Source organism: Macaca thibetana, chromosome 4, assembly GCF_024542745.1.
Source record: "Macaca thibetana thibetana isolate TM-01 chromosome 4, ASM2454274v1, whole genome shotgun sequence".
Classification (NCBI taxonomy): Eukaryota; Metazoa; Chordata; class Mammalia; order Primates; family Cercopithecidae; genus Macaca; species Macaca thibetana.
The window spans coordinates 14,178,436-14,198,155 of NC_065581.1; the positions used below are offsets into that span (position 1 = coordinate 14,178,436).

General features: G+C 43.3%; 1 long non-coding RNA gene across 1 annotated transcript; it reads right to left on the minus strand.

Annotated features, from left to right (window-relative positions):
- Positions 1 to 5,675: 5,675 nt before the first annotated feature.
- On the minus strand, positions 5,676 to 19,119 carry LOC126953729 (uncharacterized). The gene is made up of 3 exons (XR_007725322.1): positions 18,859 to 19,119; positions 17,872 to 17,962; positions 5,676 to 6,506 (listed from the first exon to the last, which is right to left on the minus strand). It is a non-coding gene; the product is annotated as an uncharacterized LOC126953729 (long non-coding RNA).
- Positions 19,120 to 19,720: the final 601 nt, after the last annotated feature.

The window sequence follows — 19,720 nt, forward strand, 5'->3', positions numbered from 1 at the left end:
TAGTAAAGTGGGCATATTGTTGATGGAAATATATGACACAAATGTTGCAACATACAGCAACCTGCTGCCCTCCCATGCTGGTCTGATGCCCTGGCAGACATTGCTAATCGGTCACTACACTCTTCCTAAATCCATCCCAGATCCCAGAGCCTCACTGTGATTCAGGGTTGCTGGGTGGTACCACTCCAGGAGGCACCAGTTGTATTATACTCTATGGGAATGTACCTTGCTGTCATAAAACGGGGTAGCCCTGCCATTGTGCATAGAACATAGTAGACACAAAATAAAAATTCATTGAATGAACCAGATATGACCTCTGAATCCTTCTCAACATAACACTTCAAACAGCCACTACAAATTGATTGGATTTGGCATGCAAGTTGAACCTATTTGCTATTCCTGCTTTAAGGAAACACAGTAAGAGGCTGCCAACATGAAACATATTTAATCATCTTTGCACAAGTGTGTGTTGGGTACATGCATAATGTGTATGCAAATACAGTTTGCTTAGAACATGCAACTCTCTCCTCTCCCTCCCTCCTACTGCATCCCTAAATATACAATTTCATAAAAACCACACCTGCGACTGCTTATTGGAATGGGAAGGGCTCCAACTTATGTTCTCAAATTTATAACACTTGCCTGTGGATTTCTAAACCGCGGTTCCTGTGATAAACTACAGTGCCTGGCAGAAAGGTGCAAAATATTTATATCTGGGCCTAGCGAAGTTTTCCTTGGCTTCCCAACCCAGGTTGATTATACCCATGTTTGTGGACACTGCTCTTTTCTTTCTCCCTCCCTGTTTGGCTACATACCTGTCCCTCTCCACTGCTCCCATCGCATTAGACTAAGAGAAGAATCAGACACGATAGGTACCAAAGAGGTCATCGGCAAATTCCAAAATTTGTTAAAATTTTTGTAAAAATTAGTTGAAAAAGTAACAGGAAAGAGAGGCAGGGTGAGTACATTTTGCATTCATCTCCCAGGGTTTGCAGCGTTGCTCAGCTTCATGACGAAATGGGAGATGCACTATTTCACTGACCATGAAATAGAAAGTTTCAAACTCCTGTTGTAAAGACAATTACAAAATAGACGCCCCTCAATCCCATTCCCCATTTACTGTTTTTGAAAAATAGCATTAATTTACAAATGTGCTGTTCCTAATCAGTCACATGGAAAACCATCCTGCCTTCACATTTATCCTTTTCCCTTATATTCCCCGCAGAAACCGTTGTGCTTAGGGAAAAAGGTCTTAAAACAATTCCATTCTATTACTTTCAGAAGCGTATACTGAGTTTACAGTTTTGACAGTGTAATTGTCTGTCCCTGAGCCTATGGCCTCTTTTGCTAAAGAGCGGGAGGAGAAATCTTATCTTGACCAAAAAGTAAACAATATCAGGCAATAGTAGAAGGAAAGATAAATATTTGGGATAGATAAATGTTGGTTTGATTCAGCTAGGACCATAGCTTTGGGTTATGAAAAGAGACTCAAGTGGATAAAATTTGGCCCTAAATTTTGTAGTGAGGTTAGCACTACCCTATGGGAAATGCAAAACACTCTTCGCTTATTCTAGTTTTGGAAAATGTCATAGGAAACACATTTAAAGTCCATTAAATGTGATTGGAGTTGACAAGATTCCTTCTGGTGAAAGGCTGGGTAAAGCAAGAACTGAAAGTTTCCCATCAGCTCAGACAACCTTAGTTAGTGGTTGATAATATGTGTTAAATTGGTCAAAATGGAGACAAAACTAGTGACCCCCTTGAGAGCCAAAATAGCTCCTTAATGAAAGAAATGGAGTTTAAAAATTATAATAGAATATTGGCTAATGTACATTTTGGAGATTATAAATTTGCAAAATCCCCTTACGTCATTATTAGTTGAAGTTGAAATTGCCAAATGGGCCCCTGGAGGTGCGATAGGAAGGCACATGTTGGAAGATCTGAAATCTTGCTCCCTCTCTGAAGAAGGGTGGCTCGAGCCATGTGCGGCGTGAGCTGGAGGCTGGATAGGGTTGAGTAAACTTTGGGTTGGTTTTCTCACAGTTTTCGTTAATGCGTGTTGAGTGTTGTCTTTCTTTCTCTCCGATTTTCAGACACAGGGCCCTTGGGAGCAGTAATCCTCCAGCCAGGCTTTCTGAGAAGGTTCACATCCAAGTAAAACATGAATTTTCTGAGCCAATTTGATAGGCAATTGGTCTGATCGGAGCTCTTGTTTTGCCAACAGATAAAAATGAAGCTGGGAGTATTACAATACCCAGGGCAGGGGGAGGATTAAAGCTATCACAGAGACTAAGAGGCAGGCAACTTCACATAAGCAGAGGGTAGGGAGGTGTGAGGATGGGAAACCGCGTTCCCAGGAGTTGACAGGCAGCTGATGGTGGCTCTTTCATTACGACCTCACCACCAATCATTTAAGGAATTAGGAATTATGGCAGAGTGGTATGTATAATCCGTGAGATTTAGGCGCTTCTCCACATCATCTCTTCTGTACCCCCAGCACCTAGAACACACAGTAGGCTCTCAATACTGGGTACTATTGAGTGTTGGAAAGAGCACAGGTATGGTTTAGCGCAGCCCCTCCATCGCCATTTATAAGTTGAGAGGCCCTCGGTCCATTACTTAATTTCACAAAATGTTTTTCAATTTTTTTCTCCTGTAAAATGCAATTATTGTTTCTACCTAGTAGGGCTGTTTGGAGGATTAAACAACACAAAGAAGGTAAAATGCCTATCACAGTCACTCAATAAGTATTCCTTATTTTTATGATTACAAATTAAATAAATGAGTGATAATCATCAAAATGCATCTGTACAATGTGCTAGGTGCTGTCCTAAGTGGCTAGAGGTTGATACTGTTGCTATCCTCACTTAATAGATGGAAAATACAGTTTTAGAGATGAAAAATAACCTTGAGGGAATGGCACATGGGACCTGTGGCTGAAAAGAGGCCCTAGGAATTCTGTGGCTGTCAGAAGTTAGACCTAGGAGTGGATGCGGGCTCTTGGGCTTGCTCCTTGACTGGATTCAGGCCCTCCTTGCATCTCAGACAGTCAGCCTCACAGACCTCAAGACTCTTCAGAGTGAGAATCCAATGAGCTGCCTGAAGCTGGTGCTCACCAAGAATTTATGGAAGTTTTTATTGCTATTTCCAACTGAGAACTTTTCTTCAATCATTTATGGAAAACATAAAAGCCAGTGGGAATCAACTAAGATAAAACAAGGTCAGAACCACTCTTCCAGATGCTGAGCACAGCTGGTTTTTGCTTAAGCAGTGGGAGCAAGAAAGAAGGATATTCATTGGCTATTTGGGTCAGAAACAGCACCTTAAAATATCTCCTCCATAATTCATCTCGTCCCAAATAGAATGTGGGGTCAAATTGCAGACCCTAAACCTTTTCATCCCTTCTCCTCCTCGTTTTCTTCTTCTTTCTTCTTCTTCTTCTTTTTCTTATCTCATGGGATTGGTATGAAAAATAATAAGGATTTTATTCTGCAAAGGAAAAAAAATATCTCTCTGGTGTGGTAGATATCGCAATTCCAGAAACAAGCTGGAATGCACCGAGAGCTCCCTTATATGCCTAAATGCAGGCTGCTCTTCCTCTGCGTCTGTTTTACAGTCGGGGGAGCCATTGCCCTGGGAACAAAGAGGAAAATCGGAACAATCCTAATTTTAATATTCATAACTCATGAGCAGCCTGAAAGTTTTTTTTAATAAGTTAATGTTTGTCCTTTGAACTTTTTATACTCCTTTTACCCAAGGGGCTTTGGAGGGGTTTGAGAAGAGCCAACCAGCCAACATCACCCTTCCTACTCCATGACCCATAGATAGCGCCCTGCCTGGGAACTCAACAGAGAGAAAGCATCTGTCCATCCCACACTGGCTATCTCCAGGAGTCCAGAAGAGCGTAACTCTTGCTGCCAGGAACAGATCGAAGGCTGCCAGTAATCCATGTGTAACTGTAGAAAGCAACACTGGTGGGGGTTAATACCAGATTGGCACAGTCACGTTTGGCATTCTCATATGCTGTTCATAACACAAATCCACCAGTCCTCCTTATGGGGAAACACCCTGGAATGGCCGGAAGAGACATACTGAGGCCCACTGCTCTGAAGCTTGGTATGGTGGTGGTGTGCTTGGGAGGAGGTATCAGGCACCATCTTCCTAATAGGAAGTCACCTGGACTAATCCCAGGGTCCCCGCCTCCTGAAAGCAGAGGAGAAAGCCTGGGTTTGTACTCCGATTGTCAGTGTGCCTAAGAGTCTAGAAGAGATTTCAGTGAGATGAAAGAATGATTATTTAAATGATACAAGCATTTGCTTTTAAAGTTGGGGAGAAGGAAAGCGTGGAATTTAAAATGCCCTTGAGTCTGCCCATGGGAAAGAGTTTAGGGAGTGGCACTGAGCAGAAAGGAAGGCTTTTAGGGGAGGACCAAAGACTATTAGAGTTCTTTTTGGGAATGGTAATGAGCTATCGTAAAAGTGATGCCTGAGAAGAAAAAGCAAGAAGGGAGAAGTCTGTGATAGAAAGGTAAATGAGTCATTTGATGAGTAGAGTGCATCTCAATCTTCAGTGTGCATTAGAGTCAGGCGGAGGCAGGAAGGTGACTATGAAGTGCCTTTCCCTAGGACCTCTTGAGGCTCCAATGCAGTGGGTCTAGGCCATGGTTTGATCATGACATGAGCACTCTGCAAAGCACGCCTTGAAATGCACTAAATGAGATATCTAAGGACAGGGCGTAGAATCAAGAAACCCAGGAAAATTCCTAGTGGGTGCCTAGAATGAGTGGAGGGGGATAGTTGAAAGAGCAGCTCCTGAGGTGGTAGGTCCCTGTCTCCTAAGGACAGGTTTTAGTGTACAGGAGAGACTGGAGTCCCAGGGTGGACGAGGACAGTGGAATGCCTGGGAGGCTGGGGTGTGGAATGCATGAGAAAGTTGCTCCAGGACTCCCTGCTCCCCCAGGGTGCAGATCATTTAATGGTCTGCAAATGATTTAACATCCCCCCAGTCAGGGTTCCCAGGGTAAATTGTCTCCATTCCCACCATAGAGGAGCTGTGCTGTCCAACAGCTAGCAGGCGGGGAGCCACTGTGCTGGGTGGGGTGCTTTGGCCAGAAAGTTGCTGGAAGTGGCACTGTAGCAATTATTGCTTAAGAACTAACTGTAATTATTAATTATGACCCTAACAACAATTGAGGTCCTGCATAATTCTTTCTGTGGGCTGCCTTTTGCCTGCGGAGTCTAATTTCTCAAACATCTCATTAGTCTTAAAATAGTTTTTTTCTATATAAAATTTTTTCTTTCCAAAGTCAGTTGTACATATAAAAAAGGATTATAGTTGTATAAAAACAGGAGCTATAGAAATAGATTTATTTTTAGCCAAGAGGCAGCAATACTCAAGCTTTCCTTCTCAGTGCAGGGCTTATTTCTCTTTCTCTATTTAAATATTCAGATCTATTACTATCTTGAACTGAGATTTGGTTTATTCTGGTAGAAGTAGCTAAATAAAGGTACATACTTAGAAACTCATAACTTCATATGTTTAAGTGCTGGAATAAGGTGTAAGTTAAAATTGGGCTTTTTGATTTTCACTGTAGATAGAGTTCAGAAATACTGTCATAGTTTTAAAAAATCAAAATGTTTCACCTCCGGGAGAAAATGAAAGTCTGTGATACAATAGATGGTGCTTGTGATTTTATTTAACAGTTTAATCTTTGCATACAAACAAAAGCACCTGAAGAGAAGCTGGTTTCTTAAAAACAAGAGCAGCGAGCGAGTATGATAATAAATGCCCTGAACACATCTCTGCTCATCTTATGGAATCTCTTTGTGAATTCTCGTGTAGCTTTCCCTAATATGGAGCAGGGGGCTTTAAGTCACGCTGCTGCTCCCAACTGCTGTGCCTAAATTGCTTCTGGAAGCACGGAGCCCCTCCACTGCTGCTGCAGATGTAGCTTTGGGCTGGGGAGAATGTGGGGAGAAGTCATTTGCATTAAAAAACACTAGCTGTCTATTCCCATTAGAAAAAACACTCGGTGTTTTAGTGCAAATTATTTTAAAAGGGCAGATAACTTATGGATGCAGAAAGGGTAATCCACAAAGATGTATGCAATTTTGTTCAGTTGATGTCCTCGGGGCGAAAACATCAAGGATAACAAGTGTACTAAATACAAACAGACACAATCATAAAATATGACACCCATGATTAAGATACCCTTTTCAAGGGTCCTTCGCACTTAGGAGGGAAACTGCCTTGTTAATATCAGGGCCCATTATTTCCTACCATTCAGAGGCAAGTTGAAACAATGATCTCTCCTTTTTTGACTGTATTCTTAAAAGGTTGTGAAATTCTGGGGCTTTAATCAGACTAGCCTAGAATCACAGCGCTGGGTCAGAGAGGGGATTAGTGTTGAGGGTTATGAGCTCAGTCTTCGGAGGTGGACAGATCCGGTTTTGAATCCCAGCTGTGACACTTAGATATCATCTTCTCTGAAGTCTAGGGGTCTTCATCTGCAAATGAGAAATTGAGATTGTTGAGAGGATTAAACACAACAAAACAAAACCAAAAACCCAGATGTAAAGTGCTTAGTGTAGTGCCTGGCATAGAAAAAAAAGAGTGTGTGTGTTTCCTTCCTGAGTGCCTGATTACAGAAAAGATGGGAGAATTTTAAAAATGCACTATTCGCTAATATATGAAGGAAAGAGGTTTTTATGGTTTAAGAAAAATTTGCACCAAGATCTTGGTCATTTTAGGTAGTAAGAGGACAATGGAAGCTCATAACTATTTGCGTTTGTGGATGGCACTGATACAATAACTGTTCATAGCCAACGCTTAGGCATATCTCTTTCATTTATCTAGTAAGTTAACAGTTCTTGTGCATTTGCTTGGTGCCAAGTGCCCTTTAAGTGCTTTATATGTGTTGTTTCATTTAATCTTCAAAATACCATCATGAGTAGGCACTAATACTGTTACAGGAGGTAGCCAGTCAGGCATGAGCAGGGCAGGAGAGGGCTTCCCCACCACCCCCACCAAAAATGTCAGGCAACCAGCAGGTGATGGTCAGGCGGTTGTTAACTGTCTCTCTAAAATAATAGTTGTTTGCAGCCAGCACCAGGGAAAAGGCAGTCTCCCAATAAACACAAACACCTGAAATCGGGGATCAGCAGCTTCCTGATAACACGTCAGGAGTTGGGCGAGTGGGCTCAAGCATGCGCATTAAGAGGCAAAATGGCGGAGCTTAACTGGTATATGACCTGCTAGGTACGTTCGACTAGTAAAAGAAGAGTGCTTCAAGTAAACATGCGTGCAACTCCAGTAAACACACTGCACAGGCTCCCCTCCCAAGTGCTGAGAGGCCACTGTGATTCTTCCCACCCCAGGGGAAGAATCAGGAGAGAAGGACACAAGACCCCCGAAGCATGCCAACATGGAAAACTGCGAGTCCAAAGGTCAAACCATGCACCTGATCTCTCATTGCCCACTTGGGCCTCTTCCAAGTGTACTTTATTTCCTTTTGTTCCTCTTGTAAACTTTTTAACAAACTTTCACTCCTGCTCTAAAACTTACCTCAGTCTCTCCTTCGGGCCCTCAGTTGAAGACTTTCTTCTGAGGAGGCAAGAATTGAGATGCTACAGACTCGTATAGATTTGCAGCCACTGCTAACAATACTATCCCCATTCCACAGGGCAAGAAACATAGGAACAGAGAAGTTAAGTATTGATAATTTGTCCAAAGTCACAAAGCTAGTAAGAAATGGAACCTGTATTCAAATTCAGGCACTTATTCCAGAGTATGCTGTCTTCTCCCCCCCCCCCCCCAAATTTTTCTTTCAGCTTTCCAAGGTTGAACCGAGTCTACTTTCTTAACCACTATACTGTGTGTTTTATTTATTTGTATATCTCTCACAGCATCACAAATAGTGCCTTGCACCTAGAGGACAGTGAATATTTATCCAATGATTTTTTTAAAGAATGCAAGCCTTTGCTGTGAACGTGAGGGACAAGTAAAGGGTTAAAGTGTTTGTATCAGATTTTAGAACAGTAAAGTCCAGTAGATAGATGGTATCTTACCAAAGAACAATGGCATAAAACTATTTATGGAGCCCTGTAGGCGGTGAGCAAGTGAGTGAACATGATTTAAGTCCTAAATTTGGAACCAGAAGAATACCAATAGCAAATGCATACTGGTTAATTATTTCCCTCTGCACAATACCTACAAAATCACCTAGAACATTAAGACCAGTGTAATCACTAAACTTTTGTGAAATTATCATGATCTTGTGGAAAGGCGACAGGGTTGGGTCTGACTAGACCTAAAAAAAACATCAAATTCCACCTCTTCCCAGCTGTGTGACTTTGGGTACATTATTCAGCATCTTTGAGCCTTAGTATGTCCAATTTGAAAGGAAGGGGGTGTGTAATGAAAATACTAATTCCCAGCTTCCCAACATGAGATAAAGTATATGAAACTGTTGTGTTAATAAGGAAACACTGGAGAAATAAGCATTCTTAAGTAACATTAACTTTTACAAGAGAAAACTCCCACATATCTGCAGTGTGATGCAATAGACATTTTCTTTTTTTCCTTTTCTCAGAATGGGTCTTCCTAACTGGCAGGTAGGTAGCTCCAGTCTCTGTGGTAATTTAGAGACTGAAGCCCCTTTCATCTGTGGCTCCTCCACCTCCACGGGTTTGCTGTGGAAGGTGAAGAAGTGTGGAAAACTCCTGTAGGATGTTTCTGTGGACCAGAAAGTGACTCAGTCCCATGGCCACCACCATGTGCAAGGGATGCTGGGAAATGCCATCTAGGGATGTCTGCAGGCATAAAAGGAAATGGTTTTGGCCACTGACTGGCAATTCCAACTCCCAGTTTTTCACCAGGCTGTTGTAAGATTAAATGAGTGAAAGCAGAGGAGACAGCTCTGTAAATCATAAAACACTATGATATTATAGCCAATTCCTAATGTAGATGCCCCAACGTAGGAATATTCCAAATAATAGAAATGTAAAGCTCTCATCCATTTGTTTTCTTAAATGCCAATTCCAAGAACAGTTTGCTAAGGCACATGGTGCCTGGTGACAGTCCCAACAGGTGAGCAGGCTGATGGCAATTCAATGTGATCAGGTAGAGTGGTCATGGTCACACATGACTCCATTAGAGGCTGTTTGATCTTGTGAAAGGCTTGCAAATTCATAGGACATTGGTCATTGACTACTGTGCAATAGACTTATCAGATAAAAAAAAAGCTGAATAGGAAATTTGGAAAGAAAAGCATAGCAAGGGCCAAAAATGATACAGATGGATCTTCGTGAAAGAGCCATCGTGCCCTCTTCCCTTTCTATCTGAATGCGCTAACAACTTCTGAGGATAAGTGAATTTGCCATTCCTCCCTGTGCAATCAAGAAGGATTTCTCAGTGAAGAGCAATTTCATAGATTTTTCATTATAACATGATTTTTTTTGTTTGGGTCATCTTTAAGGAAGTGGATGTGCACTGAATATCCCAATTTTCCAGAAAAGAATTGTTAAGTGACATGTATTCATTTGTTTCCATCACTAAATGTTTTGCATTTCATTTGTAATATATTATTTTTGTTTTAAGGTAGATCCAGATGTATTCAGGGGATACAGGATGATTTTTTTTTTCTTTTTCTTTTTTTTTTTTTTTTTTTTGAGACAGAGTCTCGCTGTGTCGTCCAGGCTGGAGTGCAGTGGTAGGATCTCAGCTCACTGCAAACTCCACCTCCTGGGTTCACGCCATTCTCCTGCCTCAGCCTCCCAAGTAGCTGGGATTACAGATGCCCACCACCACGTCTGGCTAATTTTTTGTATTTTTAGTAGAGATGGGGTTTCACTGTGTTAGTCAGGATGGTCTCGATCTCCTGACCTCATGATCCACCCGCCTCGGCCTCCCAAAGTGCTGGAATTACAGGTGTGAGCCACTGAGCCTGCCCTACAGAATGATTTTTAATACTTTTTTTGGTGGATTCCAATGATATATTATATAATATGTATATTATATAAAGAGTTTTCTAAGGCATACTCTTTTTAACTCCTTTATGTCACATATTATGTGCCATTCTTTACCTGGTAAAAGACCTTTTGTTCAATGATTATATTCTTTGGAGTCAACAGATCTAAATTCTGAAAATAAAGTTAAGCAAAATGGGCTATCAGGCCTTCTCTGACTACTTGATCTAATATAGTGCATCATCTTGACATTCTACTTGGGTTGCCTTATTTTTCTTCTTGGCCTAATATATATTTATGTGTTTATTGCTGGGCTCTACCTACTAAAACATAAGCTCCATGAGGGTAGGGATTTTGGGTGTCTTTATTCCCTATTGTATGCCTGGGCTATGGAATAGTGCCTGCTACCTAACGGATGTTCAGTGATATTGGTTAAATACATGCAAACATGAAAATTAGGTCTTAAATATCCTGGATCAATGATCTGCTGTATTACTTTTCCCCTCTATCTCAGGACTTTATTCCTCTAAAGCAGCATCTGAGAAAAACCACTTGTCTCTGCCCGGCCACTTCCATTTATGTTTGAGTGAAGCTCATGATGTTTCCATCTCCTGGCACAGAAGGGGAGCTACTCTCTGGTGTTGCTCCCCAGACCCAGCCTATTTAAGAGCTATGCTGTCTTTCCACATGGCTTGGACAGAATGACGCATGGGAAATTACAGCGACAAGGATGAACTTCTAAGGATAAATAATTCTCACAGAAAAAGAGCACCGTGATCTTGGGTAGAGCATGGGGAAAGTTGGGAGAAGGATTTAAGGAATGGACAGTGCTTTACAGTTATTTAAAGTTTTTTCTTTTATTATCAAGAAAGAGTAAATAGATACATAAATACATATATAGATAGTAGAACAGGATACAAACATTCCATTTCTTAAAAGAGTTACTAATAATTTTTTTGGAGAGAGAACTGCCTTTGGGAACGTCTGCTTGGGGCAGGTGAGACTCCGTAGACATGGACAGATGACAAGGATTAAGAAAGAGAGTTCACTGCTTTGAGGGAAGAGCTGGGTGAAGAGGAGAGAGAAGGAAAACTCAGTGACATGGCTGGACTAGGAGAGTGAGGGCCAGGAAGGCCCCATGGAGGTTGTAGCCGCCAGCCTTCAAGATGGCCCTGTTTCCTGGTATTCACACCCAGTATTCACACAACATAACTCTCTTCCATGTTGTACTGGGGCTGGTTTATGTGGCCAATTAGAATATGACAGGTATGGCAGTGTGGCACTTTCAAAATTAGGTTATAAAAGAGCATGGCTTCTTCTTGGGATCTCTCTCTGTGAGCAGCTGTGGAGAAGCTCATGTAGCAAGGATCTGAAGACTCTGGACGACAGCCAATAAGGAGCTGAATTCTGTCAGAAACTACATGAGTGATCTTGCAAGGAACTCCATTGGTGCTAGGTGAGTCTTGAGGTGATTACAGCGCCATGAGAGCCCCTGAGCCAAAACAACCTAGAGGAGCTGCTCCTAGATCCCTCAGGTAATACTTTAATACATTACCATCTCTTTTAAGTTGGTAATGTTGGGGGGTAATTTGTTATGCAGCAATAGCTAACGAATACAGTGGTAGAGGAGACAAAGAGCACATTATTCACAGTGATGTCTGTTGTTCTATGGAGGGTTCTGAGTGGAAAATTGACTCTGATCCTGTTTTAGTCCAATCAGGCTGCAGTAACAAAATACCATAGACTTGGTAGTGGATATAGTTTGAATATATGTCCCCACTAAAACTCATGTTGAAATGCAATCCCTGATGTTGGAGGTGGGGCCTGGCGGGAGGTGATTGGTCATAGGGGCAAATCCTTCATGGCTTGGTGCTGTCCTCACCATAGTGAATGAGTTCTTGCAAGATCTGGTCATTTAAAAGTGTGTTCCTCTCTCCTTCTCTCTCTTGCTCCTCCTTTGGCCACGTGATATGTTGGCTCCCTCTTTGCCTTCTGCCATGATTGAAAGCTTCCTGAGGCCTCCCCAGAAGCTGGGCAGATGCCAGCACCATACTTCCTGTATAGCCTGCAGAACCATGAGCCAATTAAACCTCTTTTCTTTATAGATTACCTAGTCTCAGGGATTTCTCTATAGCAATGCAAGAATGGCCTAATACAGTAGCTTATAAACAACAGAAATGTATTTCTTACCATTCTGGAGGCTGAGAAGTCAAAGATTAAGGTACTAGCAGATTCAACAAAGGCCTATTTTATGGTTCATACATGGCACTTTCTTGCCATGTGCTCACATGGTGGAAGGGATGAGGAGTGTCTCTCAGGCCTCTTTTCTAAGGCACTAATCTCATTTACGAAGGTCTTGCCATTATGACCTAATTCCATAGACCCTTCCTCCTAATACCATCACCTTGGGGGTTAGGATTTCAATCCATGAATTTTGGGAGAACATAAACATCCAGACCATAGCAGATCCACATCTATCTTTAGACTCGGGGACACACTTTGTGCACCTGGGCAGCAAAGAAATCAGCAGAGGGAGACTTGAGTACCTTGAAGGACTTGGGGCTTTGAATTTTCTCTGAGATGATTTAGATGGGTCTGAGTTGAGCTGAGGATAGTCTTCTTGAAACAGACACGATCACCAAAAACTCTGGCTCAGATTGGCAGTGTATCAAAGTGTAAGGTGTAAGGTGGTAAGGAGCACCTTTCTTGCAACCAACAGAAAACCTGCTCAGACTAACTTATGCACGACAGGGCTTTAATTGTCTGCGGTAACTGAAAGGGCCAGAGATGGGCTGGTTTCAGGAGGGACTGGATCCAGTGGCTCCACAATATCCCCTGGTTTGGCTCCACCTGCCTCTCTAGCCTCCTCAGAGTCAACATCACCCCAAGCCTGGCTTCCAACATTATCACAAAATGGCTACCAGCCACGTAGGGGACTGTTCACAGGATGGCAGCCTCCTTGTTCATGTCCAGTCAGCATGGACAGCTTCACTCTTCTGACCTGCAAACTGAAGTCACATGCTTCACATTGGCAAGACGAGCTGAGGTCATGAGTTCAATTCTGGACCTGTGTTCTCCCGTCTGGCTGGCGGCTTCTCCCTATCTCCCTGGGCAAGAGGGCTGGGTTTTGCAGGTGGATTAGTCCTGGAGCTGGAGGTGGGGTTCATAATGGAGCCGTGGTGGAAGGAAGGCTGGAACTGAGGTCCAGAGAGGTTCAGGGGCTTGCGCAAGGCCAAACAGTGAGAAAGGTGAGAACCAGGTCTTGATGCAGAGTCTGTCTGGCCCCCAACTTCCATGCTTGCCTCCTCTTGCCACATGGCTGTCACCCACTCGGTGTTCAGAAACCAAAACATATGATCCCCTCCCATGTGTCTGGCACTGTGCTTTCTCCTGTGTTCACACATTCGTTTTTCACTCCAGTCCTGTGCAGTGGGTATTGGTATTATTCCCATGTCGCTGATGAAGCAGTGGGGTCTCAGGATGTGCAATCATCTCACAGGAAACTGGCAGAGACCAGAGGAGTCCTCTGAACAGGCAGCTGAGTGGGAATCTCTGTGGGGTGCTGCGGGGCCCCTTGCTGAGAGGAGCTCCGAGCTGTGGGGCCTGGGGTGTCAGGCATGCAGTCAGGTGGCAGGAGCAGCATTCCAGTTCGAATTTTCAAGCATTTTGTAAATTTTTGAAAGCCAACCTTCAGCTCAGAGCATTTCTCAGCCTTGATCATCTCCCGTTAGCCCTTACCATTGCCGCTCCACTGTCCCTCCACCCCCTGTCGTCCAGAGTTTATGTGTCTTTGTGCACAGACACAAAGACACATAAACACACACACATACAGATATGCAGACACACAGACATGCAGAAACACATAGACAGACACATAGAAACACAGACACACAGATACACACACACACATACACAGAGGGAAACACACAGACACATACACACAGACTCATACACAGAAAGACACACATAAACAGACATACATGCAGACATACACAGACACACATAGAGATTCACATACACACAGACGCACGTGCACACATATGCGCACACACTGTCCTTCCTTCTCTTCAGCTCATGCAAGCCTCCTGATTCCTCACTCACCCAGCTTCTGGTTTCTTTCCAGGGTTTTGTCTCTTGCCTGGAGTGAACAGCCTTGCAGCTAGTTCCCTGCCCTCCTGCTCCAGTAAAAAAGCACCCCCTCCTTCTGAACGTTTTTCTGAGCACTTCACCATTAGTGATAATGAGACACATTCTAGAAAGTTCCTGTTTCACAGGGATGGCATGCAGAAAGCCAGCACTTGAGAAGAACATGTAACTTAGCAAGGCTCCTTCATCTTTCCCCATGAAGATGTAGCCACTGGGGGCTGAGTGGTGAGAAGAGAAGCAGGGCCTGAGCGCTGTGTGGGAGCCTCACACAGGGAGAGGGCTTGGGTCTTCTGGAGTGCTGTGGCTTTGCCCTTCTCTCTTTTCCTTCTTGTCCCCTGGCACTGTCAGGATCCTTCTGGGCTCCCGTTAGCTCCAGGATTAAATGAGGCAGGCGCTGGTGGACAGGAAGACTCCAAGGAGCGAACATTATGAGGATAAGATGAGAAGATAAAGAAAGCCCACAGGGGCAGGATGGGATTTCCTAAGAAACAGCTCTGTACCTGCCTCGTTTATGTTTCATACATAAAGGATGCTCAGATACAAAGAATGTCCTTGTTTTAGCCTGTCTGTCCACATGGCAAGTCATTACACACCAACTCCTCGCTCTCCGACGCTGCGGTAAACTGCCTGCACTTGCCATCCCTTTGTCTGCGGCCCGGCTCCTGAGCCTTCTTCTTGGTCACTTGGTTTCTTGCCTACTGTGGGGTGGAAGGAGACCACAGGCCCTGGAATCAGGAGAACTTGCTGTAGTTGTCAGCTCTCCTGCTTAAGGAAGGCACTTTACCTCCCAGGGCCTTAGTTTCCACTTTTGTAAAACTAAGATAATGCTATGTTGCCTGGTTGCGTTGAAAATGAAAGGGGGTGACGTGTATAAAATAAATAATGGAGAGTGGAAATTCTCGCCCCTTGTGAAATGTTGTCATTACAAACACACGAAGTAATACCAAAGTAACTAGCAAGCTGCAAGAAGAGAGAGCCTGCTAGAAATAGCACAAAGTGCTTTTTTGGGTGAATTTAAGTGATTCCTCATTTCCTGGTACACTTCAGCTGCTGAGTACATGGATCTGTCATATAGGCATAGAAAGGCTACAAGTCCTGGTATTTTCTTCAGGTGATGGGAACAAAATTGGCTCTAGCCACCTTGACGCCCATGTTCAAATTGGAAGAAAAAATTTTCTCCCTTGGATGTTCAAATCAGAGGCAAGTCCTAGAAGGTGGAAGAGATGTCAATATCAGGCTGGAAGTGCAACAGTGGATGACAAAGCTCTGCCAGTGGGTGGCTGGAGGATATGCTGGCTTTAGCAAAAAACCCTTCTTTACCAGGCCCCAGGAACCCAGAGAAGGTGAATCACAAATAGTAATTATAGGGGGAATGAGAACAAGCATTGGCGTGAATCATCCATGCACCAAGTCACTGGCACCCCTCTTTCCTCTCCTCCAAATCTCCTCTCTTGCTGTAGCTGGGATTTGAGGACTCCTATGTTGCCTTTGAAACTGTGAAAATTTTCTTGGGTCCATCTCTTTGGTTGCAGTGCTTCTGTTGCTGCTACTACCTTACTTCTCAACACAGACCTTCCAAGGGATCAGACATTGCTGTTGGCGCACATGTTGACTCTCTGCTTCTATCACAGCCAATGGGAGTGCAAGAATCCAGCAAGTAGCTTCTACTGCCACTGGGATGGGAGATGGGTATTTTTTCACCATTTGTGTCTTTCTTTATTGAGCTCTTCAAAGGGTAGTCTCACTCTTCCTGAATTAAAAAATGAACAAATAAGAAAAAAACAACTGTCCTCTCTCTGGATGAAAGTATCCTTGGCTGACTCAGAGGACAACAAACAGGTCTATCCAATGTCTCACCCCGAAGTGTCCAACGGTCTCAGTCCCCAATGTGTGCTCCAGGATAAAACCAGAATGTCTCCTTCTGTCTGAAATCCATCCAGGGAGTTTCCTGGGAACTGGGGGGTAGTCCTTGTCCCTGGCATTAGTTTGTGTGCTTCATTCCAGAGTCTCTGGCTCCATCTCCAGTCCCCAGAGTCCTTTTACCATTCCTCCCAGTAGGCCCAGTGTTTTCATGCAGAAGGAACCCTTGATTTTGCTCATCAGAGTTAGGCAAGGACAGAATTTTAGAGCTAAAAGAAATCTAATTTTGCTCCTTTACTGTATGCAGAACTAGAGAGGCCATGTAATTTGTCTGTAAGTTCACATCTAGTTAGAGGCAGAGCTAGACTCAATTATTGGTCTAAGACCTCTTTCCACTGGAGCAGTCACTCATTCCTCAAGCGGGAGTCCCCAAATGGTGATGGTAACCTCAGGGAGCTGACAAAGGGGTTCATAGTATCTATGTGTGGTCAGCAAAATGTGGGGCAGTTTTCAAGCAATTAAAAATAGATTGGAAGAGGAGTACGTCTACATCTGTAAAATTGAATGTATTGGAGGAAGTGTAATTTACATGTGAAATACAGATTCAAGATTGATCTAATATAGAGCAGACATGGAGAATTAACTCTTCTGACTGTTATTTTTGAGAATATGCATAATCACTTCCTTTTTCTTGATAACGGGTAAGATTATTTTTATTGTTCCTGACAGCTCCAGTATTTTCTTTTCCTTTCTTTTTTTTGAGACATAGTCTGTGTCACCCAGGCTGAAGTGCAGTGGCAACCTCCGCCTCCCCGGTTCAAGCATTCCTCCCACCTCAGCCTTCCTAGCAGCTGGGACTACAGGCATGTGCCACCATGCCCAGCTAATTTTTGTGTTTTTCATAGAGGTGGGGTTTCACCATGTTGGCCAGGCTGGTCTCAAACTCCTGACCTCAGGTGATCTACCCGCCTCGGCCTCCCAAAGTGCCAGGATTAGAGGCGTGAGCCACCACACCCAGCCAACATCTCCAGTATTTTCAAGACAAAATGTGAAATTTCTTGAAGTTGTCATTCCTCAACTGATTATTTTCTATTTAATCCCTTAAGTACATGTCAATAACTTGTGTATTTTTATAAAACACTCATACGTATCTCTCGTGTACTTTTTTTCTTATCTTGGGATAACTAGACTAACCCAAGCAGTCCCAAAGGGGTGCCCTGGTATACCCCAAGAGATAGTGAGTTTTTCCAAGAGCAGGGACTCTGTGTAATCTGTCTTTGGCTCCATTGTCCCTCTCAGTATAAAGTGCTATTTTTTTGTGGAAGCCAAAACATTCCTTTAGGACTATGGACTACAGAGTATCTATGCAGATACTATCTTTAGATCCTATCTGCATTAATGGGATCCTTTCATTCCAGAGGCTCCGAGTCTTTGATCACTCAGCACGTAAGCCCTACGTAGTGTTTTGTCTGTTGGAGCTCGTGAGCACTCTGCAGGCATCCATGCAGCAGCAGTGACCTCAGGTGTGGGGGACCAGAAATGAAATCGGGCCATGTCATCCACTGGACACCCCAGCTTCCTAAGCAGGGTTCAGCTGCTATTTCCTAGCTATACTCAGGTACATACCTGGCCCTGTGTTGACTGAACAGCTATGGGAAATTCAGAAGCCAGGCTTGGTCTAAGGGGCCTGTGAGAAGAAGTGACAGAAAGGTCTTCGCCAGGCATCATTGGTTTCCCCTTTTCCCTCCTACCTGTCATTTCTGGGTGCTCATTTCCTTGTAGATGTAGAATTCTGGGGCACACTCCCTAAGCAAAAGTCTAGTCTCCTACTCAGTCCTCATAGGAGTGGGCACAATGTTTCCTGAAGCTACCTCCTTTCTCCCCGAGTAGCCGTTTCTACCTTGTTTTCCTGCAGCATCCATCCACGTTTAAGAGAGTCTCTGAAGATCACATCGTGGTAGCCAATGGAGGGATGACTTCTATTTGCAGCTCTAAGGGAGTCAAGGTGAAAATCTGAATAAGTAAAAAAAAAAAAAAAAAATCTTATCTTCTTCCTAGATAAACTCTGAGGCAGTTCAGTATTGTGAAACAGTTGGGCACAACTTGGGAGCTGGGAAAGACTAGCTTCAATGTCAGATTTGCCACTTACTCACTGTGTGACCTTGGTTAAGTTTCAAAACCCAGTTTCCTTATCTGAAAAATGGGGGAAATAGTAATGCATATATCATAGGGTTCTTATGAGGAGTAACTGATAAAGCAAAGTGCTTGTCTCAAAAAATATTGGCTACTGTCATTGTTAAGCTTTGTGATATGGACTATGACCTAGTTCGACCTCCTTTGTTTTTCACATGAAAAAACTGAGCCTCAGAAATGTGATGTTCTGTTCAGCTGCCACACAGCTATAGATAATGATATTTAAAATGAGCTTCTTGGCCTCTGAAACTCAGCTCAAGGCTTTTCTACATCATACTCTGAGTGTAACTTACAATGCACCCCCCTGCGCCACTTCCCGCCACCACGCTTGAAAAATAATTAAGTATAAAACATGATGTGTATTTTTTGAAGCATTTCTGGCATCATCTTGTTTTATATTTATTGCCTACAACTTTGGACTCTGTAACACTGGATATGTGCAAGTGTGTGCTTAATAAATAATTGTCGGCTAACCAAATGACACTAAAGTTAGGGATGATGATTAGCTAGAAGTTAACATTGTGTACCATTTGTTTTCCCAAGAACAGACATAGTTAAGAATAGCAAGTATCTATGATGTGTTTATTTATTTTTACCTTAAATGTTCTGCTATTGCCAAGAGCAGCAAAGTTTAAGGAAAAAAAAAAAAGAAAAAAAAACCCAGTATGGTGAAAGTGAAAGTGTATCCACTTACTTGGATACTAGGATTACCCCGATGGTGCAGATAGTCTCGTGGGATTAGAGGTCAGAGAGAAGGCAGATCATATGCAGCAGTTGGACACCATATTGTTTACCACTTGGAGTAAAATCCCTTCTGTCCTGCCCTTAAACACAAATTTATACCAATTACTCAGGTCCAAAGTTGACTTCCGATCCTAGCCTTAACAGACAAGTGCTGAGCCTATCAAGTTTTATTGCAGTCAATACATCTCCCTTCCAGAAGCAACTGGTCACAGCCATTTCCAACACAAAGCTGCTTGGGCCATCCTTTCTTCTTTTTATAGTCTGTTTCCAGACACTCAGTGACCCATAAAGTTAACTTATAACCAAGTCACAGCCATGACCAGAGCTGTTGTTCTTGCATCCACCCCTAAAGTTGCCTTTTCCCAGGATGTGTTTACTCGGAGGCAATGAATCATACTGTTTGTCCTTTGTGGGGTCACTCCGTTTGGTTCAACCCCAGGTCCTGGGTCCTTAACCCAGACGGTTTCCTTTAAACATTCTCCAAATTCTGGGGTTTTTAAGATTTCGTAGTTTGCCCTTATGAATGTGTATACTGCATGAACCCTGTCTTAAAGTAGATGTGCCTCCTGCTTGGGGAGCTGGGGTCAAGGCGTGCTGTGGGCTTGAACCATCTGTGCAAACACAACAATGACTGAGTTGATATTTCTATTTTGATGTCCTGGTGGTGTCACTTACAACCTAATTTGTCTTCTCACCCTTCACTCCCTCTGGAGTGAGGATATATATATTAAAGAAAGGGTGATAAAGTAAGTCAGCCTGTAGGCTGAGTAGGAATTGAGTTATTTAAGGAAACCCACGAGGGCACAGGCTCC